The sequence below is a fragment of the Rhodnius prolixus genome, unplaced genomic scaffold (genome assembly GCF_049639745.1).
Source record: "Rhodnius prolixus isolate KJV_2025 unplaced genomic scaffold, Rpr scaffold_5, whole genome shotgun sequence".
Taxonomy (NCBI): Eukaryota; Metazoa; Arthropoda; class Insecta; order Hemiptera; family Reduviidae; genus Rhodnius; species Rhodnius prolixus.
This window is the reverse complement of record NW_027411624.1, coordinates 33,044,347-33,067,567: the sequence shown is the minus strand read 5'-3', so window position 1 is coordinate 33,067,567 and position 23,221 is coordinate 33,044,347. Positions and strand designations below refer to the sequence as shown.

Below are 23,221 nucleotides of genomic sequence, written 5' to 3'. Positions count from 1 at the left end.
ATTACTATTTAAATTACACAAATACTTTTGTATGTTTTATTTATTAATATATTTTTGTAAAGCTGAAATAAGGTGCCTGCTAAATAAAGGCGATTTTATTTATTTTTGTTCTACATCACATTTTTTAAAAAAATGTTTTATTACTCGAACTAAACCAAACATGTATTACTTACATCGAATGAAATGATTAAATTTAACATTTTACTGGCTGCTCTAAGCCACAACATGATGCAAGTCAAAAGTGGAATCTAGTGCTTGGTAATGTGTAATGTGATATTAATTATAAGGTACCAGTAGAGTTTTGGATAACCATGGTAAATAGGATCTTGCCCTCTTGATTATATATAATTGCTTTCAAATTATTGAACCTGTTTTGAGAATTTGTTTCTAGTTTTCTATTTCACTATTAATTTACTCCCTAATCTACCCGAATAAATTTTTCTAACAAAATTTCGGGGAAAAAGTCATGTAAGTGATTTCACTAGATTGTTTACAATGTAGTATATTTAGCTCGTCATTCAAAAACAGTATTATATTACAAAGTCAACAAGTAAGAATGATGTTTTCTTATTTAATTTTATGGGTGAACAACACCTTCAAGCGATACATTGACCTATATAACGACACATTCTAACCCAGAAAATTTATTGTGCTCTTTCAATTTATTACCTTATGTACCAAACAACATACTAACTCCTATTTGTATATATTTTGTAATTAGTTAATTTATTTATTTGTTTGTTTAAGATTGTGGTCTATATAAAAGATTTGTACATTTTTAAAATACTGGAAATTAATCATGGACACTTACAAACTAACAAAAAGAAAAAATTACTAAAGATACACTGCGAGAATAAAAATGATTGGTTTTATACCGAAAATTGATTAATATAGAGTTGAAAAAATTACTCACAAATCTAAAAATGAGTTTCTTATTTTGCATAATCTATTCACAAAACAAAAAAATATATCATCTAATAACTTGATACCTGTATCATATTCACGTGAGACGCATAGCGATTTTGAATACATTCCACAAGAAATCTTTCTCTCAGGTTTGCAGTAAAAGTCATCTGAAAAAAAGGATTCAAGTATTCTTTTTCATCGAAATTGCATATCGGACTTCTTTCGAAGCCATTCACCACATAAGTCTTTTCATTTTAGAAGTCAATTCAAACAAATTGTCTTGGCAACAACGGGAATTTCCGAAACTGCTTTGCATTTCGGGAATTTTACTATAAGTATTTGCTCAGTTGGATAGTCCCAACCATAATATTTTGGTAAATACTACAGAGACCAATTAAAAAGGGCTAAGTCCTACTAAGTAATTTTCGGGATCAGTTTGATTTCTTTTTTAAACAGTAATGGAAAAAGACAAAATTTCTGGAATCTCTTCAATTTCTACATTTTTTTTTAAACAAGCCGAGTAGATATTCCATTAAATCGCAGGTTAAATTTTTTATTCACCTTATTGGGCCTTTTCACCTAAGTGCTTCCTATTTGCAATGAAATTTTATTTTAAAAAATATTTTAAGACAAAATAATAAATGAAACGTCAAGTATTAAAAGATATCTTCATTTCCTAGATTTATAGATCTTCTAATTTTGTGTTTGTCTCTGGATTTATAACGCAATTCTTTTTCTTTTGTTCACGCCCTGAACCGATTTTAACAAATCAATGTGGCGACCTCCAATTTTGGCTTTAGTTACTGTAAAAGCAGATTGATACATAATAATAAAAGAAAAATTCAATAAAAATTGTATCACTATTACAAAATCAACTTGTTACACCCAACAGAACACCTAAAAACTATAAAAAAAAAAAATAAATAAATAAAAATTGAATTATCTAGAGTGAAAAATTTATTTTCGTAACTGTTTTTTCATTCCTTTTTATTTATTTATTGATATATTGCATTTTCCACAGTATTTCCCGTTAAGGTTTGAAATTAGACCCATGTGTTATTTCATTTTGTAGTAAATGGTGACTATGGTATTTGTTTATGCAAGTCGTATTTAAGTAAATTTTAAACCATCTTCCAATAAATCTGAACAATATTAAATTAAATACAGTAATTTTATACATTTTATTCTCTGTAGGCACTGTATCAAACTGATTCCAAAGAATGAAGCTTAAACTGAATTTTTCTAAATTTGAGACAAAATTTTCTCCCTTCGTAGGTTCTGGAATGAAGATCTACGTCTATTGAAACTCAACAATCAGGAAATTCACTGGAAACAAAAGGATCAAGAAATGTTCTAATGGGGCGTAATCCTTGATAAAAAATTTATATACTCGACTGAATCCTCTTTTAACATACCTTATCTAATAATTTACTGACGAAATATACTGCAGACTTTTCAAAATAAAGCCAATCGCGCTGAAAATGAACTATTTACACTGAATCGCACTGAATGGTTTACTAGAAATTTACTAATACCCAGAGAACTGGACATCCTTGCCATTCACACTCACATGACGGACAACTTCTTCCTCGCCCTTCACACATCTCATTACCACCTTGGCAAGAAGACTGTATGCACATCTTTGCAGAACTGAACTCCATTTGGAATATGAATTAATATATGTAAAGCTCTTAGAAAACTGGCCAATATTTAATTTGTAAATATATAAATATTAAGCTTAAACAACCGACGATCTTTTGATCATAGAAAACGTCTTTATTATTTAATTTTTAAAGAATACATTCTTTTAATTATCATTTGTAATATATCTTTAAATAAAGTCTACTACTACTTCTACCATTAAGCTTAAACAAAGCGCAAGACTCATGGTACAAACTGGGTACGGCGTCTTTTAGTATTTGGACACTGTACAGTCCAAATAAATGAATTAATACCATAACCTAATACCTACCTGTACCCTGGTTAAAAGATAAAGTACTCTAAAAGACGAAAATATAAAGCAATCTAAGAGAATGAGTTCCTTGAGTTTAGGCTCTTCAAGATACAGATACAGATATAATGATTGGAGAGGAAATAAAATCTCATTTGATTGGTTACAAATAGGAGTACTTGTAGAATTACTCTGACTTTCTGAACGGGTTTATCTCTTTAAAACTCAATCCGTGTTCCTCTCGCAACCTTAACTGAACTCGTTAAATCATCATACGGCTTAGTTTCAGGTTACGATTATTTCCTTACTTTTATAGTCTGCTTAAACTGATTCGCTTCAAGTCAGATCATTCCTCAGCTTTCTATTGGAATAATAGCTAATTAATAAGGCTGAAACTATTAATTCATATAAAATACTGAACAATTAATTAAAAATTAACCTACATGTAACCATGATTTAAAAAGATTTATAGAAGAAAAAGAAAAGATAACTTAAATACTGCAGTTCTCTGTTCATAGTAGAGTTCACAAACAAACATTAAAAAATATATATGTGATCCTACACTTTACGACTTATATATCATCATTACACAGTTGTGAAATAATTTTATGACATTTCTGTCAGTTAATTTTGCTCACCCAATTCTCGTATGTTGAAACTGAAGGTATTATCTTAATTTCAATTCACTATGGTAAACAAAGTTTATGTATTGTATTGCGTTGTTACGGGGTCGGTTTGCTTTAAATAAAACTATTTTATTAAGTGCAATGTTACTATTCTCCTATTATACTGCATAATTGTAACTTTTCTTTTTGTAATTAAAACAGAATTTTTAATTCATCCCTCATTATAAATAGATTGTCGGTGTTGTGCACTTAACTTTATTAATAACTAACTCATGTAAATTAAAAGTTATTTTTAAACATCCGAGTGATATCAATAAAATATTCATAGAAAAAGTTAAACTCGTCCCTGAAATTAATCATCCCATTAATTCATACATGACTATTCTTTTAAATTTGTGTAACAGAAATTAGTCCTTCAATTAAAGTAACATATCATCTTAACATTACAAGTTGCACTTACGTGGGAAGGTGTAACTCTATCTGAATATTTTTTATAAGTTTGTTTAATGCCACTTTTTCAAAGTATATCCGTAAAAAAGAATTTAAATGAAATAAATAATTTTATTTGGGGGATTACAGTTTTTAAGTTAACGTTCCCCACAATTTAGGTACTTAAATCTTATTTAATATTGTAAATAATTTTAAATATATCAATTTAATGACGGAATTTTACATTCTGATTCATGTGCAAACCTTGATTTCTGAAATAAATAAATAAATTTTATTTAAATTTATACGTTTCGGATAACAAACCTAGGAAAATGAATGATAAGAAATTTAGTTTTTCGTATTTAGTTCACATCCTGCGCTTTTTGGAACGTATTATTTTCTTTCCTTGCATTTCTATCCCTTTACTGCCATGTTGACATTTTCTTTAAAAATGGATCTTACTTTATAATATTCAAGGTTGTAAACTAATTAATTTTCCATTTATTGAATTTGCAATAAAAATGTAAATATGTATTTATTCATTTAAAGCGGATACAATAATGATTAATTTGCAACTATAAAAGTCATATAAGTAAAAAAAAATCAATTAATGTATTATCTTTTGAATCTTAATACCACTAGTTTACCCGCATTTCACATTAAATAATAAATAAATTATTAAAAAAATCGATTGAGTAAAGAGAAACTTCCAATATTTGACTTTTAAAAAAAGGAATTATACGTACATTTTAACAATACTTTAATGTTTCAAACTTAATTTGAGTTTCAATGTTTCAAAACAAAAAAGAACATAGATTTGATCTTTTGTTATCATAGTTTTAACTTATATCTGTTCCTACATACAGAAATTAGGAATAGTTAGGATTGTTGTTTACCCCAAGATTTATAGAGAGATTTTTCTAACAATTTTAAACTTGTATATACCCTACAATAAGACTAATTAGAGACATGTAGATAAATTGTGGTCAATAAATCACAGTTTATAGTCCATTTAGTAAATCTTTCTTACATCATCACGCCTAGTTACTCTCGCCATATTGTAGCTTTCAAATTTACAAAAACGTTCACTTTTGGAATAATTTGTTTGGTTTTTATTTTAACTTTTTCTTTTTTTTATTTACCAAATGCCTAATTACCCAATCATCCGAGTACTTTAAAATAAATCTCAATAAGATTAAAGTATCACCAAATAAATAACTGAAAAATATGAAATATTTTGTTTTAACATTATTTATTACATATATAAAAAAAATATCAACGAAGTGTTTACAGTAAAAAAAAAATATATAAACAAATCATTATTACCCCTGCTCCCTTTCTTCTTAACTTATCGATAATTTTAATCAGTTTGATTTATGTTAAAATAGAAACCGTTCTCTCCTTAGGGGCATTCTGCTTTTCTCGATAACATTTCTTACAGCACATTTACAATAATATTATTAGCAATAATGAATTCATGATTAATATACGTATGCACATCTTACAACTTCATTTCAACAATTTACATTTATCAAATATTCTGTTCTAATATGTTTCTTTTAGATGAAAGAAAGCCGAATATATGATAAAATAAAAATAAATCTAAATTAAATACCATTTGGGTTTGCAGTGTACAAGTTCATAATCTGAGCAAGATGATAGATGCCAGAAGGGTCTTTTCTCTGGGACCTAGTGGATCGACTTTTATCTCCCGAGATTTTGTGAACATCTTTAAGAGCCTAACTACACAAATATGAAAAATTGGTGCTTGAAAAGTTGTAGAATGTTAGTTCTAGATTGTAGTAATGTTAGAAATGAGTGTGGACTCGAATTATCTATATTGGGAGACTAGGACATCCGATGGATTGTCAATATCATTGAAGAACTCTATAAGCATACACTTCTAAGGAATATCTTTTACCTTGTTTTATTGCAATATTTCTCAAGTTAGATGATGTCACTTCTTAAATGTTACTGCATAAGACAATGTGCATATATACACAAAAATATAACAAACAAGATCACTCACTCTGCACTAGTAAACTGAGGGCTTTTTTACTGGATGTTCCCTGTTTACTTTAAAGAATTTTACTTATTCCGTACAGCGAGTTTGCTAGATAAATGGTAATAATCGCCAGCGGTTGTGAGTAGCCTTTTTTGTTAATTTTACTTAACGCTATACATTACGGAGAGTTTCCGCAATGAGTTAATGAACTCACTAACAATTGAATCGGTCAACCAAACAGAAATAATTAAAATATAGAAAAATTACTTCTTTTAACAGACAATTTTAATATTACAACCGGAACATTTATTAGAACAATTATTAATAAAACTATTTTGGCTGGCCTTAATGTTCTACACGATGCGGTTGGTTACCATTTGTGTCCTTAAAAAACGGAACATTAATCTCCTGATCCGTCTGTTTCATTCTTTTTTTTTAGTCTAAAGAGAGGAAACGTGAAGTTGCACAATATGAAACTGATTAAAAACAGTAACATACCCCGGTTGCAATGGCTTGGAAACACAAGAAGTGTGTGCTGCATTGTTGTGATTGCCTCAGCGGTAGTCTAAACTTGCGAATGCGTTCTTGAAGTTATATATAAAGAAAATACTTTATAAAGTATAAAGTGTTTTTTGTTTCCTTCTTATGATACAAATTTGTTGGAATTTTTACTCGTATTTTTAAACAAACTTCAGCAATAAAGATCGTTTGCTATTTCTCATCGACTTGATTATGGTTAATAGTTAATTCCGATAGTCTACGATGCCTTTAAACTTAAAATAATTTGGCCAGCAAAATGATCCAATTCAATAAATACTATTAATTTTTTTAAAACTAATTTAGTGTTAAATTTAATTAATTGCATTTAGAGATCTTAATGAAAGGTACCAAGCATAGCTCAAATAAAACTGTTTTTAAGAGATTACTATGTTTTTTAAAGACGTCCTCCAATCATTCCAGCTTACAATTTTTTCTTTTTAAGTTAAAATCTAACGATGTAGCAATCAGGTAATTAAAATGTTATGAGAAATATCTAAAGATGGTAATAACACTTCCTCTTAAGAATTATAAGTATTTCTCCAACTTTTTCTTTTCTTTTACTTTTCTCTATGTTTTGGTGAATAACTCGAATAAGTGTATGCATTTTCTGATAATAGTGAGCTGACAAGTTACGGTTGATGTAAAAGAAACCAAACAAAACAAAAAGCGCTCCTTTTCTTTTATATAATTGGTGTTTATTATCTATTGGCTTTAATCCAAGGTCAACAATCACTTTCTGCGCTATTTATATTTCGTCTTATTATTACTAAATTTAATCACTAACATTTAATCTTTTCATTTCGTTTAATGTTATCAGAATTTATTAAGATTTCGATTCTACAATGATTCCACTGTTAGAAAACATATTTTGTAACCATTTCTTAACTATATCTTAAGAACATTTCTTTAAGATACTTATAGTGGTAGTGAATGCATTTTGATCGGTTAAGTTGCATTAGATAACGCATTTCTGCTCTAAGAGAAAGGTGTGATTATTTCCAAAGAGAAATAGTGGAGAGTGAGAGATCTCAAAAAATATTTTATTTTTACATATTTTACAGGGAATTGACTCAGCAAGAGCTTAGACATAAGATTTAGTCTCTACTATCGATTTCGAGACAATGAACAGTACAAGGGAAGGCTCAGTGGTTAGCGCATACTAGATTCCAACGCGGAGATTCCAGATGCGAATCCAGCTGCTCTAGTCGTATAGATTTTCTCTTCATAGGGGCTACTAAAAACTCACTGTTCAGTGATGGACGGAGTCGTCTGTAACGAGAAGAAGCCTAAAAGTCCGGGGGTCGGCAGTACACAGTAAAACACATATTGACGCACCTTAAAAATAAAAGGTTCGAAGATCTGTTGGTAACCAAAAAATAATGAAACGGTTAGTTATCATCAATCCGGTTAAAAAAAATTTATTAATCATTGACTACGAGAATTGTAGAAAGACAAACTGAGTGAATGTTATGGCCACATTTCTTGTTAAAAATATAAGGATGCCTTTCGAATTCCCGCTACCTATTTTTCCGTCTATCATAAACCTATAAATAGCACACTATATAAGAAGAGAATAGTGGTGACATTATCGTACCGAAGAGTGGAACAAATCTCACATTGACTTATAAGAACGTTACACTTTTAAGCTAACAAAGCACTAAATGTTGGTCACAATTGATTTAATTGTTAATATGCCATTCACTTTAAAATGATATAGTTTAAAATATCTTTTTCATAATCAAGGCCATTCCAAATTGTTAGCATTCCAAAGTAAACTTTCGTTGAAATCGCAACACGTCCACTTAGAGAACTAAAATAATCCTCGAAATAAGATATGACTAATAAGAAATATGTAATTGGCTGCAAGCGTTAAAAATAAATAAATAATAATAATAATTAAACAAAGATGAACCGAGGCTAGAGACAACAGCACAATCCCTAGCTAGAGCCTGAATTCAAGGATATATGAAGTATTAGTAAAGATCTAGAGGCGGTGAAAAAGTAAAACCTTCAACGATAGTGAAGCAACTATTAAACTGGCCTAATTAATCTTCTGTAGGGATTGAAAACACTTCAAAGATATCGAGGCTTTTTGGGCAGTTCGCTTTAAAAATTAAAATAATCCATTTTTGGATCGCTGGTCATGCATGATGAATGTGTTTATTCAAACAAAAATCATCAACAAACACTAATTCAACATTTCCTTCAGAGGCAGCAGTTAGTAAAATAATAATTTAAAATTTCCTTTCTACCACTTAGCAAATATTCTCCAAAAAAACAAATCAAATAAAAATTTAGGTTTTATAAACTCTAAAAGTTATTGGCGTTCGAGAAAAATAAAACCTAAACCTAATCCTGTAAACCGAATGTTAAGTAAACTTGCAGTAATTTTTTGTTAATGGATTCTGGTGAGGTATTATTTCGCAATTCGATATGCAATGGTACACAGCATAGAAAGAAAAAAAATATGGAAAACATTTTAAAAACAATAAAACATTTTAATGTGGTTCGTTTAAAGCCTGGAAAACTAGAGGAGGACCTACGAGTAATTACTAAAAAGCAGACAATTATTTGGGACCATTACTTTACAAAGTAAATAAAGCTGATCTTATCAAATTCTTGAGAAAGTCTACTTTAGTTACTTCAGCAGTTTAATATAGAGCGCTATAAACAGTAAACAGAAGTTAAATAATACTTAGCTCCAATAAAATGACCACTACCATGGAAATAATATTACAAGAAATGATCACACATGCACATTTTTGTGTAATAATTTAAAATTTAAATGATACTCTAAAGTTTCCTTTCGAATAATAAAAACCTCTCTTTGCGAAGTTGTAACCCTTGACCTCTGGAGGTCTCTCCATTCTTTGCCCCTCCATTTCTACACCTCATCATCATCACTTTTAGTTATATGTATCCATTCGTTTTAATATAATAGATTAAAGAACGTTATTTACATCAGAGTAGAGGCCGGACGCATCAATTTCGCATCTCTTTCGTTTCTAATGACATCATCTTTTTGTTTCGCTTCTGACAGGAGTTTACATTTTTTTAAAAAATATTTTACTTCTATATTATTTAGCAATCGCTTGAATGAAGCAAATATTATTTTAATGCTGGCCAAATTTTTTAATGGCTATATCTCCTGTACTTAGATTAGGGTAAAGCGGCCATTTTCCCGGAGAGGGAAATGAATTTATCTATCATCTGAGTATTCTACAGAATGATTTATCACGCTAGAGAATAGCCTGTGTAGGTTCTGTCAGGAGAAACCATTGCACAGAGATTGTACCTATTGTGTCAGTGCGAAGGCCTGGTTTATGGCTTAGTTCTTCGTTTGAGAAGAAAAATTCATGTCTTCAATACTTTGTTCAGAGGCCCTTTAATAGACTACTGTTCAATTAAAAAGATGGAATTGGAATAGGACTTTATTTCCTAGGTGACAATCATGATCGCGTGTTGTAGGCTTTCTGGTCAACCTGCTTAAGAATGAAATCCAATTTACTTCCAAGTTGAGGTTCTTATCTGTTTTCTCTTCTCTGAAGAGGAATGATCTAATCCAAAAGCTCGCTCTCCCAGTTTGGTATTTGCTAGAATAACTCTGATCTATAACTTGTCAAGAAAATTGCATAGAAATCAGGCCAATACTTGATTACTGTTCTTTTGAATTACAGCATTCCTTTTCCAGAAAAGAGATGAAGCATTTCAGAGAAAGGGTGATGTTCGACGCTTTCTATACATCTTTGAAGTTTATTGTTCAAAACATATCCAAAATGAAAACGATTCCACTTTCTCACAGATTCCTTTAATAAAAGTATAAAGAACTAAAAAATACAAACAAATAAATGTTAGTGTGCTGTAGTTACGTAGAAAAAAGTCATGGTCGAAAGAAAACAAAAAAGAGTAATTTGATGAAGGTGCATTGTAGACCCTCGGGTAGGTGAGAAGCAGCGCACAATCACACTGTTTCCCAAGGACAGTTTGCAGTACCGTGGATAGCTGATCGTACAGATTTGATCGTGTATTATGTACTTACCATGTAGCATGTAACTATTTCTAATGTAGTACAACCTTTCACCATGTTTTTTGACGTGCCACATACACTCATCAATAAATACCTTCAACCCTCAGCAAGATTTCTATTTCTCTCTGGATATTCCACATCCACACTCATTTTTAGATCAATTCACTCATTGCGTAAAAAATTATTGCTTTTTCTTTTTTTTATTCTGGTTGTAGTTGTATGATTATTGTTACAAAATAGTTTTATAATCATAACCAAGCTTTTTTTTTTAGACTACATCAAATACACATTTAGATTATTAAAGTGCCTTGTCTACGCATGTTTGAAATACCTTTCTCCCTAACAAGGTTAATTTTGGTTGGGAATGCAAGCTACGCCAAACCAATAACTTACTCAATCTGTAGCAATAACTCGAACTGAGGAGGCTCAATGTTCATAAATAGCAAAAGAAATAAATACGAGACAAAAAAAAAATTACAATTTGGAAAGTGTCGATACATCGTTGACCGTATCGTACAAATAAAACAATTAGGTTTGCTTGTCTATATCTATATACTTTTTTCGTCAGTTCTGCGTTTTATTTATTTATTTTTTCCTTCACTAATCTAGTTGAGTCACAGTACATAAATATATGTTTCGTTAGTGCCAGCAAGTTTGTTTCTGCATCACGCATAAAGAATAATTTTTTTTTTTTATTTTGTTAAGTTTTAAAGTTAAAACTAAGTTACTTTTCGTCTCGCTAGACAAATTGTCCAAGCGTGGATTTTACTTTAATTAAATGTCCTCAATTACAAAATCTACATCGAATTAAAGTTTTAATAGCAGTCACGTTTCCAATGAATATTTAACAGAACTAATTAATTAATATCCGATCATTTACGCCATCAATAAGTCTTACAAAAATTACTTACCTCATTGCGTATAACATTCATTTTTTATGCAGGATAAAAATTATTAGATCATCGAATATCATTGATCAAAAAATATAACTGGCGACTTAAAGCTTAATTTTCCTAATGCAAATATGACAAATTTCCTTTAAACAGAAATGTAATTAATTTTGTTAAAATATAACAAATGAAGTGGTGTTTAGTACATAAAAGATGAACATTCTAGGAGTAACAGTAACAAGATGAGATTCCTACAGTACGTGTGATCACGTACGTCAGGAATGTGTTAACTGTTGATGACAATAATATATAACGTGCGTGAATGAAATTGTGAAGCTGTGATAGCGTGCTTCTAGTGGCTAATTAAAGCCACACTATCTTGACAGAACGCCAGTTGATTGTCCAATCATTCTCTTTTGTTTTGAAGTATACACTAAACTTATTCAAACTTTTTCTATACTGAATAATAAGATATTTCTCTGTTTTATTAAAAATATATATATATATAAATATACGTTCGTGTTGAATTCCCGAAATATATTTTGTACCAGTAATTTCCAGGCTTACTCAATACGGATTCTTATACGACTTTCACTCACAGCAGTTTTACCATTTTCTTACCCAGAAGATACAATAGATTGGAAGGTAATGCACCTGCTACCTTCGCTGTATTCTAGCAGTTAACAAAATTTCTACACTACGTGAAATCAAAATTGTAGATTTTTCCAGTAACCATTAACAAAAAATTGTTCTGGAAAACCTTTTTAAGTTGAAAGAGTGGCATTCGAGAGTACAAAAATACACATCAATAGCACTTGAGTAGCATTATAAACAACCATAACATATAATCAAAGATTAAATAAATATACTTTAGTAACGATATATCTTCAAAACGTAATTTCAAGTACATGAAAACAATAAACACACACTACCTAATGTTTTATTAGAATTAGCAGTTAGGTTGGAAGCTAAAGTAAGGTATCAAAGGACTGCTGCTGGACTGCAGTAAATCTCAAGGACTTCCAGCAGCCGTAACTGTCTCAACCGGTAAATATAACCTTGTTAGTGCTAATATCTCCTTGTATATTTATCTACTTGTATATTATACTTGGGACACTTAAGGCATTAAATACGCACAAACACAATGCTATTTTATTGCTGAGTTGGAATTTCTAGATAGTATTCAATATAAGCATTTTATTTGAAATGTTTTTTTGGTAAAAGTAAAAATCATTATCCCTAGTCTAATTTAACCTCTAGTAAGAAAAATTGTTTCTGAAATAAAGACTTCTTTTCCAAAAATTTGTTAATTACCAACGGAGGTCTTAATGCGATTTTATACTCGACAATGAGTAAGGTCACCTACTAATTAAAACCAAGAAAACTTTAAAATATCTTCGAGTTAAGCCTTAAAAACACAGTTTTTATGGGAATTTCAAGTTTCCAGAAAATTATTTGAGCAATTTTTCAGAAATTCCCGAATAACTCAAAAATCTTGTTAATTGAAAGTTACCTTCTGAATCGACTTGTCTCAAACATTCCTAAAAAGTCCTTAATGAAAAATAGTTTTCAGCACATGGAACTTGAAGTAGGAATGGAATGTCTACAAACTGATGGTACATTCAAGAGAAACAGGCTCAAAGTCAAATCCACTGCTGGCTAAAACACAGCGACCGGCAGGCAACCTGTAAACCACAAGAATTAAAACAATTAAATTAAACTGTGATTTTTGTATATCCTTTTATCTTATAAAATAATTTATGAGAATCACTTTCCCATCATGTTTATGATTTTTCCAAGCAACGTTGTGTGAGAGTTAGCTAGAAAGACACGCACGTCAATTTAGGCACTCAAGACATTTTGGATACTAAATTGTTTTTTACAATGGCAGGCACATTAAAGAGTATAACATTCGGATGAAATCAGGTGATCAAAAGTAAGTAACATCTGTTCGAAATGCAATCTATGATCACTTGATATCAAATAAAAGCAATCGTTTGAGAAAAAATAATTACAATAGACTGACTTTACCAAAGTTGGATTACTCTTTCATCATTTAAATCAGGTTTGTAATGGTTAATGTGCAAACAAGACCACTATAACAATAAATAAATAAATAAATAAAATAAAATAAATAAATCAGGTTTCTTTTGTTTTTGTATTTTCCTTTAAAAGATTTTTTTTTCAACTGCTTTGAAGAGAGTAGGCGGGAAAAATGAGCGTTTGGTAGAGCCTAATTTTTGTCTTCAGACTGTTCTTGCCGAAAAAGGACTCTTTAAGCCTCAACTCCTTTACCTTCGAGAACAGTCAAATTAATATATTTTTTTGTCAGTCAAATTAATTAATATCGATATGTCCCAGATATCTCTTCCAAGAAGCTGGTGTGTACATATATTTCTTCTTATCTTAAGACCCAATAAAGTTGCTGCTATTTTAGGAAAAGGAAGGAGTCCTAAATCTTCGCTTTGCCCATCAATAGGATTGATTTTTGCACTTGTCAAAATCTGAAAAGCAGAATCTCAATTTTTTATCTCAAGGGATAAGTAGAAATTAACACGGCTCTTTGTGTAATATAGGAACTAAATGACATTAACAAGAAATACAACGCCAGCTTCTCAACATGCGATTCAACCTTTCTGTTCCAAGCAAGTACACACGTGAGACTTTCTCACTGGTATTTTCAATGCCGAAGGAGGCTGAAAACATGAATAAATTCAAATACTGCAACATAAACGATACAGTAATAGTGTTTTTTGTTTCCTTTTTTAAGGGCGATAAAATTTCCTTTATTCAGCAGCTAGCAATCCAGCATAATTTGGCCACACTTTGGCAATCGTCCGTTTCTGTGAGTGGCATATATAAACCTTTGGCACATTTAAAATGTATCAGTGAAATGAAAATTTACTATAAAGTAAATAAAAATAAATAAACGGTAAAAAGAGAGTATTTCAAAATGTATTCTGTCCTGCTGTGATATTTAATTGAGAATCCCCAGTAGAATTTGAATGAATTACAAATAACACAGTTGCAAATACACAATTTAAATGGCCAATTTATGTAAATGAACAATTATTTAAATAAATTATTTATAAGTGCAATTAAATGTATAATGTGACGAAATTGTAAGATGAGATTTCTTTTTTATTGTTACTGCTATTATCACTTTAAATACTTAGTAGAACAATTTTATAGTAAATAATTTCTTAAAAATTGTTGGGTACCGGTCTGAGGTATGCGATTAACACAAACAAAAACACTTTTTTTTTATGTTCTATTTTTACAACATTGTAAGTTACTCAAATTTAGAGTTTTCTAAGCTCAAGTAGTTACTTGTCAATTTGGCCTGGGTGTTGGGTAAGTCAGCAGATTGCCAGCAACTATCTTCTGAAGCACAATAACGTATCGATAGTTTTCCTCTAGTTGCTTTAAAAAGATGTTCTTTTTAAAAGAAAAGGAAGCTTGGGCAAATGCTTTGAACCATTCCGAGATGAAATGTTTTACATTTCGCTATAATCAGAATACGTTAACAATAAAACATCTCAAAACTTGTCATTCCGTTTATTACCATCACGAGTACTAAAGTGAACAGTTCGATAACATCCAATAACTATAACTTTACTGATTTTTAGTTTCAGTGTTTTTTACCATGGCTGTCAACACTGAAACATTTTACTGAAAAATTAAAGGACGAAACATAACCTTGAACTGGTACTTGTAAGCTTTATTAGTGGTGATTTAGTTTCCGGAGATATTTTCGAAGGAATTAAAATAAAACTACACTATTATTTAAAACTTGTTAGAGTTCTGCCACTTCCCGAAAAACATTTTAGAGAAGCTAATGAACTATCAAGAAAAACATGATAATAATTACGAACAGCATCTCCTCTCGAATCAACTCCATTAGGAACTTCTCTCATATTATAAAGGATTAAACAAATTCTATCCTGCTTGGCATCAGCTAACAGATGAGAACATTTTTCCTTCTATAAATACTAGAAGTTTAAGTTACATTTTAATCCAATGTTTATCTTGCAATATTTTTTATTTTTAACATATTTCAATATTAACAGCTATTGGAATGTTTTGTACAATCCATCTGCATTAGATTAATTTGCATTCTTTCTTTGAGCATTTCTTCATCTCGTATTAATTTGGATTTATTTTTAGATTTAAATTCTAAAAATATAAGTGGTTCTCATTATTCTGGCTTACACTTCTGTTTCTAAAAATAACCCATTTTTGTCAGAGATATATTTTTTGTGATAGTTGAAAATATTGAGGCAAAATATTTAAATATTTTTCAAACATTATGAGTAGTATTTTCTTGAGCAATATTTTGTAAAAACGATTTAATAAACTCAAAACACCATCTAACCTCCCGAAAATCTAATTCTAAGCTGGAACCAACGTCATACATTTCTTCTTTTTGCAATTCCAATGAGGATATTTGCTGGTAAGTAGGAATCTTTAAAAAAACATATCTACTCTTCTTCTATCTACATTCGTACTTACATCGTTGCGCTACTGCTTTTCTTTCTCCGCTGTGGCCTACTCTGAGAAGGTTCGCAAATCATCTCTTCTATCCAGCGCTTTAGTTCGTCAGACGTGAGCACCAATTGATCTCGCTTCTCTATAGATCTGGTCAAGTTATCGTATCTACTTTTTGGTCTACCTAAAATGCTGAAGCCAATGTGTTTTTATACAAGAACAACTTTTTTTGGGCCTAATTTCTCCCGCAACCTAACAATATACGCAGTCCACTTTTTGCCTCTTTACTTTAATTAGCGTCTCCTGTAAAACATGTGCAGTTCCTTGTTTTTTCCTAATCCAATTCTTTTGTCTTCTTTTACTGGTCCATAAAATATTCTCAATTCCTCTCGAACATACTGTTATTGCTCACCCTTTTCATTTAGGATCTAGTTTTCTGATGCCCTTCTTCCAAATCTTTCTCATTAATGATGCAAGTGTACCTTTACTTAGACAAGCGGTTGGGAAAACGTTGTGGAATAGATGTTACTAAGCCAGATCAGTGAAGAAACCAAAAAGTCGGTCGGCACAGTCTATGAGGGAAAATTAAAAACGGGAAAACAACACATCTGGAACCTACGCTCTGACGATCAATCAAAATCCGTAACTAATAAGTAACAAGGAAAAGAAATAAGCACTAACCATACAATCTAAAAATTACTATACTTATGTTACTAGCACAAAATTTAATCGACGTTATCGGAAATAGCTTAGGCTATCCCCCATATGGGTTTTAATTAATGAAATCATTAAAGTTGACATTGAAAAGGTTAACTTATAGACGTGTATTTATTAATTATTTTTAGGATGAAATAATTGAATTTGCAACTATGATTTATTTTTATCAGAATTAGAACTCCTGTCAAAGAAAACAAGAATGATCTTTTCAAAATTCCTCCAAAATAGTAATAATCCTGTTTCCTAAAAAGAACTGTAAATTAACTAATTGACAGCAGCGCACATAGCTTAGATCAAAGTAATTAGGGGCGTACCCGGAAGGTTGATGTAAGCATAGACAGGGTTTGTATCCCAGTCGGACAAGAAAGACCTCCCTGTTCAAGGGCAGCTAAGTAAACTATTTCCAAGTTCAAAAGATACAATAATGAATGAAACTAAATTACAGGCAGGTTTGTATTTTCACTGTACAACATAAAATGCTAGTTATATTGTAAGGTAAGGATAGATATGTAACTTATATTAGTTTGACTGTAATAATAGAAGTATGAATAATGCTTAGTTATTGTTTAAATTGTAATAATCATATAACACTTTCTGTAGGTAGATAGATTATTCATTAATTTGGAGATTAAATTATTTGCTGCTGCATGAGCACTTCTAATTCATTTTCAATATTAAAAATAAAACGAAACATATTATAAATTTTAAAATTCCACACTCACCATCTTAGAATGATATCTGATGTTCACTCCGCTGCTGATCTCATTTAAACCAGTCATGTCCACAAATCGAAAGTATTTCCCTTCGATAGCTCATCGAGTCAAAAAGGCTCAGCAACTCAACCTTCTTTTGCCAAAACTTGGAAATATTCACTGGTGAAACGGTGTCCGAAGTTTTCCACCAGTCACCCTGCAAGACAGATCATCAATTTAGGCCCATTTTCTTAGCACTTAATTGCACTACAATTACGATTTTACTACTGGCTATACGGATCATTAAAGAATAAGAGTCAGTGTCACTAAAAATTTTCCGTGATCCTCAAACAATTTTCTCCATCTCCTCCTTCTAAGGACTTTCAAAATCCCACCAATCTTGGTCTACCTAATGGCCTCTTTCCTCCCAAATTTTCATTGATTGTTGTCTCTTTAGCGCCTCTACCTTTTTCTTTATATTCGCATGCCACAAGCTCCTCTTTCAATCCTTTCTCTTTCTAATAGATGAAGTCCATTTCCATAATCCAGTATCCAAAAAAAAAAAAAAATACTTTAAAAAATGACAATAATTGACTAAAAAGGACGGATATAAAAGCATTTCCATCCACGGCACCTTATTTGGCAGCTGGACGTAAAGCCCGCTTGAAAAAAAAAGGCATTACATTTCATATCAAAGCATTAGTACAAGATGGACCGAGAACCAGCTATAGAGCCAGTACTGTGACGCTTTTCCTAAAGGATAGGGAAATAATAATGCAAAGGTTAATGTTGAAAGTTATTACCATACTCGATACACACCTTAAATTATTATTTAATTATAAAACATAATAGAAATTATAATCAATGTAATTAGATAATAATAACATTACACGCAGTTTTCATATGGTAGCTCTGGAACGAAAATGGTTGCAATCAAAAAGTTTTGAATTATTAATGCGAAAAACTTTAACGCCTTAAGTACAATACACCTTGCCCACACTATGGACATATGTTATTCAAATTTTATATTAGTGTTTTATTTATTTTATGTCTGTTAAATAAAATGTATTTCGTTGGTTTTCTTTACAATAGTTTGTTTATATTTATATATTCTGGCGGGCTTTACGTCAAACTACCGATCAGATGTCGGGAACAGAGAAGAATTGCTATCAAGCGTTACTATAAATGGTTTCATGTATGTACTCCTTAACAAAAACTTACAGTTTAAAAAGTTAAGTATAAGGGTTGATTAAACGCCAAAAGGTACACAAATCAGCAAGTACCCAACATTTCATTAATACTTCATTGATATTATTTAAGTAATTTTACCGCATTAATTTTCATTAATATTTTTTAAGAATTTATTAGATGTCACATACCCTTATGCTGGCCATTTTCATCTACAAAATATTTGTTCAAGTAGCACACCATTTAACTTAGATTGACTGTAATATCTATTTATCTATAATAATCAAACTATTGATTACAGGTGAAAAAGAAAACGTTATAAAAAATAAAAAAATATGAGGCTTAAAAATTCAAAATTTTTTTTAAAAAATGCTTACACCAACATACATCAATGATTTTGTTTATTTATTTTTATTTTTAAATAAAAATCGTCGGTTTAAGTTCATTCTTCGATTAAAGTAATTGTTATTTTATGTAGTAGTCAATCTGGCTTTATCGTAAATAATATAGTTGTCTTCAATTACATTCTCCATCTAGGTGTTCTTCCCACAATGTTGTGTATATGTAATATAAAGTAAATAAGATATGCATATTTTTAGGACAGCTAATTATTCCAGTATTTTACTATAAGTAAAATTAGGGGAACTAAATTAAATTACAATTGAGAAATGAATAAATAATTTTGAATAATCTACTTGTTATTAACTGTGTGTAATTGTGCTCACGAATATTTCGGTAAGACGAATTCAAGACTGAAATATTGTTTTAAATCCTCCGTGATTCAAATTTAAACAGTAGCCGACTCTAAATTTGTCTTTTTCTAATTTAACATGCATGTATATGTGACAACTTCAGAATAAAGGGCACATTAAAGAGAAATCAGAAGAATAATTTGGAATAGAGTTAAAATAAAGTACCTATTTATACGAAGATATAATATACATTTTATCACAATTATAACTATTATGAATGAACTGGCCAGCATAAGGGTATGTGACATCTAATAAATTCTTAAAAAATATTAATGAAAATTAATGCGGTAAAATTACTTAAATAATATCAATGAAGTATTAATGAAATGTTGGGTACTTGCTGATTTGTGTACCTTTTGGCGTTTAATCAACCCTTATACTTAACTTTTTAAACTGTAAGTTTTTGTTAAGGAGATTTTTGTACCTTTTGGATAGATTTTCCTTTTTGTCTATTAGCAAAGTTACGCCTGCTTTACAGATTTTTTTAAAATTTGGAATAAGCTATTCTATCATTATAACCTGATAAGGTGTTAAATCGGAACCGTAATTACCACTAGAGAGATCTTTTTAAAGAATGGTTATAGTTGCGGTCCCCAAACCATCCTCAATAACCATTTTTTGGAGAAAGCGTTTTGAATAAAATAGGAAGGTATTTGTACGTAAATAGCAAAATTAAACTGCGATTTCAGTACTTCCTTTTAAGAGGAGCAAGAAAAATAAACTGCGATTACAGTACTTCTCCCTAAAAGGCAAAGATTTTGAAGCGAACGACAATTCATTGATGTAAATCGGTTCACTCATTGATAATTTTAACGATTGCAGTACTTCCTCTTAGTAGGTGTAAGAGCATGATGGCACTTCACAGCCACGTAGAGGAGCTTTAATCACTTCTTCGTGCTAAATTTTATCAAAATCGGACTAAGCTTTGTAGAAATATTGGTAATAATAGTTTTAGAAAGGGCCTTATTTGGGTGGGGCGAACTCCCCTCCTTATGAGGCATAGCGTCGAGACTTTTAAAGTACAAATCTGTACAAAATTTCGATTCGAATGACACTTCATTCATGAAAATCGGTTCACGTGTCGATAATTTGAAACGATTGCTATACTTCCCCTTAACAAGTGTAAGAGCAGATCGTCGCTTTATTGTTAGGTAGGGGAGCCCTAACCCTATCATCCTATCAAATTTTATCAAAATCGGGCCAAGATTTACAGAGTAATTAGTAATAATAATTTTGGAGGGGGCCTTACATAAAGGGGGCTAACTCCTCTCCCATTCGATGCACAGGGCCGAGACCCCCAAAAGGCACATCTACATAAAATTCCCAATCGAATGACACCTCATTCATGAAAATCGGTTCACGCGTTTAGGCGCTACGTTGTTTACAAAAAAGGTAACAACAAGAACAAGAACAACAAGAAGAAGAAGAAGAAGAAGAAGAAGAACAAGAACATTTTTTGAAAAAGCGGTTTTTGCTCATTTTCGGCAACTTTTTTCTCGAAACCTATTAGATCTGGGTGGTTGCAAAAAAATTACAGTTATGAAGGAGGGTTTGGAGTAAGATTTAAAGAAAATTTGGGAATTTTATCTTTTATAGAAAAAGAGAAAAAAATTGTCAAAGTTGGGTGTTTTTCAACGTTACGCTTTTTCGTGCAGTTTTTGATGGTCAACCCTTATACAACTGTCCTACCGGACAGTTTTAATTTATTTCTTATTTTAACTTTACGGATAAGCAGAAGGTATCTAAAAGTTCAAATATAATGTGGGAGTAATATTAGATGTGTAGGATAACGCTTTAAGACGAAATTTATAGTAGCAGCAATTTCTGATAAAAATGGCAAGTAACATTTAGTAAATTGATCTTTTTTACTCTCTCCTACATCTAGTAAGAAGAAGACACGCAATCTAGACATTATTCGAAATTGTGCTTCTGCCTAAAAAGTTTTTTTTTTTGCGGAAATAGGAACAAAAAACTCAAAAATTAAAATCGCAGAAAGATCAATCTTTTGCTTCAGGTCTGATCTGAAATTATTTTCAGTAGAAACTATTTTTCACTGTATGTAAAGCTTTTAGTGGAGCTGGTCCATATTTAATTTAATATAAAAATACGTTTTCTAGCTTATTTAAAACAGCTATAAAGATTCTCTCTAAGCTTGAGATTCTAATTGCACAGCTCTAAATCTATAAGTTTAAGAATGATATTTGGGGGAGATTTGGGGTTGTTTGAGGACTTGATTTGTTCGAGGGAGGAAGAAGTTAGGGATTCGTTAACTACTTGCTATTGATACGAGATCTTTAGAATATAATCTATAACTACAATCTTCACTAAAGTTATTTGAGAATTTCATAACAGATGCATTTAGCTAACGAATCTGAGCTACTGAAACTAATTGACTACTTCTCTGATTTCAATTCTGTAGAAACTCCGAGGAAACCTCAAGAAATAATCTAAAACGACAAGAAAACAAAAAAATCATTTGATAGCCAAAACGTTTTGTTTTACCTATTTCAGTCATGGATGGGTGCCTATTTCGACCAGCGAAAGGAAGAACAAGTTCACGCTAGGTTGAAAAAATATAGAATGAATGCCACATCTTGAATTATCTGAAGTCTTAAAAGAGTACATCCAAACCTTAATATCGTTTTATATTTATTAGGCTCTCAGCATTTATACAAGTTATTTATAAGGCTTGTTATCTAGCTATCCAGAGAAGATTAACAAGACATTATTGTTAAATTAACTTCATCTTGAAAGGGAAGGCATTTCTTAAGATATATGGCTACAATATCTTTCAGGTGGGAAGTTGCTTTAGGAGCCAGTTGAGTCCAGATGCTAATCTAAAGAAAGCTGCCGCCTGAACTGAGTCATCTTAGTCCATGTGGGTTTTCTCCCAGTGTTGTTCTCTACGTTCCATCTCTTAACTCTTCTGCTTTCTTTCTATCCATTACTTGCCCTTCAGTTAAGCCTTTATTCTGTTCGTCGTTTTGAGGCGGAGGGTAGCATGAAGCTTATTTTTTAAATGCTGCTTCTTTTACCAACCTGTCCACTTCTTCATAGTAATGAATTTAATAGGTATCCATTGAAGCTTGAACATGAAGTGAGAGTAGTTTACAACATGAAAATAATTCAATACTATTTAAAAAGTTCTGATATTAGAAAACAATATCAAGATAAGATATTTTTCTAACAATTTGATTTAAATAGCAGGAACTACGTTCTCAACATGAGGTTTCAAATTTCATGTACAAAATAAATGCAAAGAAATAAAAGAAAACCTTGCCCCTCCTGAATACAGCTTGCCATACAAGCAGCTTTACAGTTGCCATAGATTAACGAAGAAAAAATAACATTACGAGAATTAAAACGAAATAATATTAAATAATGGCGCTTTTATAGATTTCTTTAGATGAGATTTATTAGTCAAAGTATACTTATTGCACCCTCCAGTCACGAATTATAAACCTCTTTAATTGGAAAATAATTTTGTTTTCTAGTTTTATTTCCAATCAAATTTCAATGACCTTCATCGACAACCTATCTCAAAGAATTAATAATAAGTAACATATAAAACTGCTTTATCACGTATATTTGGTAGTTACCTGATTTTATTAACTTTATTACTCCATTTTTTTTTTTTTTTTTTAATTTCCTGATTATCAACAGCAAGTGTTAACTCTTATTAATTTCAATTACAGCGTCGACATTCTTTTGTAAGTATCTGCGCTCTAATCTTTTAATCTAATAATAAAATAAAATTCCCTCCAATAACTTTTGATTTTATTTGGAAGGTATGAAATTAATTCTTCTAATACAATGACAACGTACAAACTAAGGTACCAATTATGGACAAGAACAAGAACAAAATAAAAATAAAAAGATCTATATTATTCAAATCGAACACCAACTGACAAAGGGAACAAGTAGTCTGACATGGTTGAACAATTAACATAATTGTTTGTGACAAGACAGATGGATAAGTTGATTCTGAGTACAAAGTACAAAAAGGAATT

At 30.7% G+C, this 23,221-nt stretch overlaps 2 protein-coding genes and 1 long non-coding RNA gene across 41 annotated transcripts in view; 2 read left to right on the top strand and 1 right to left on the bottom strand.

The window, feature by feature from the left end:
• Window positions 1–23,221, bottom strand: part of LOC141458524 (uncharacterized) — a 158,182-nt gene that overhangs the window by 31,047 nt on the left and 103,914 nt on the right. For all 39 annotated transcript variants that reach the window (XM_074136622.1, XM_074136624.1, XM_074136602.1 and 36 more), the window contains 3 exons: window positions 17,302–17,488; window positions 12,888–13,059; window positions 990–1,073 (listed from right to left, as the gene is read on the bottom strand). The gene's annotated coding sequence lies outside the window, so the exon portion shown is untranslated. The remainder of the gene's footprint in view (window positions 1–989; window positions 1,074–12,887; window positions 13,060–17,301; window positions 17,489–23,221) is intronic.
• LOC141458522 (uncharacterized) overlaps window positions 1–23,221 on the top strand; it is a 69,197-nt gene that overhangs the window by 22,459 nt on the left and 23,517 nt on the right. The gene's annotated exons all lie outside the window — the stretch shown is intronic.
• LOC141458530 (uncharacterized) lies at window positions 13,054–16,390 on the top strand. Its single transcript, XR_012461044.1, has 2 exons — window positions 13,054–13,439; window positions 13,518–16,390. It is a non-coding gene; the product is annotated as an uncharacterized lncRNA (long non-coding RNA).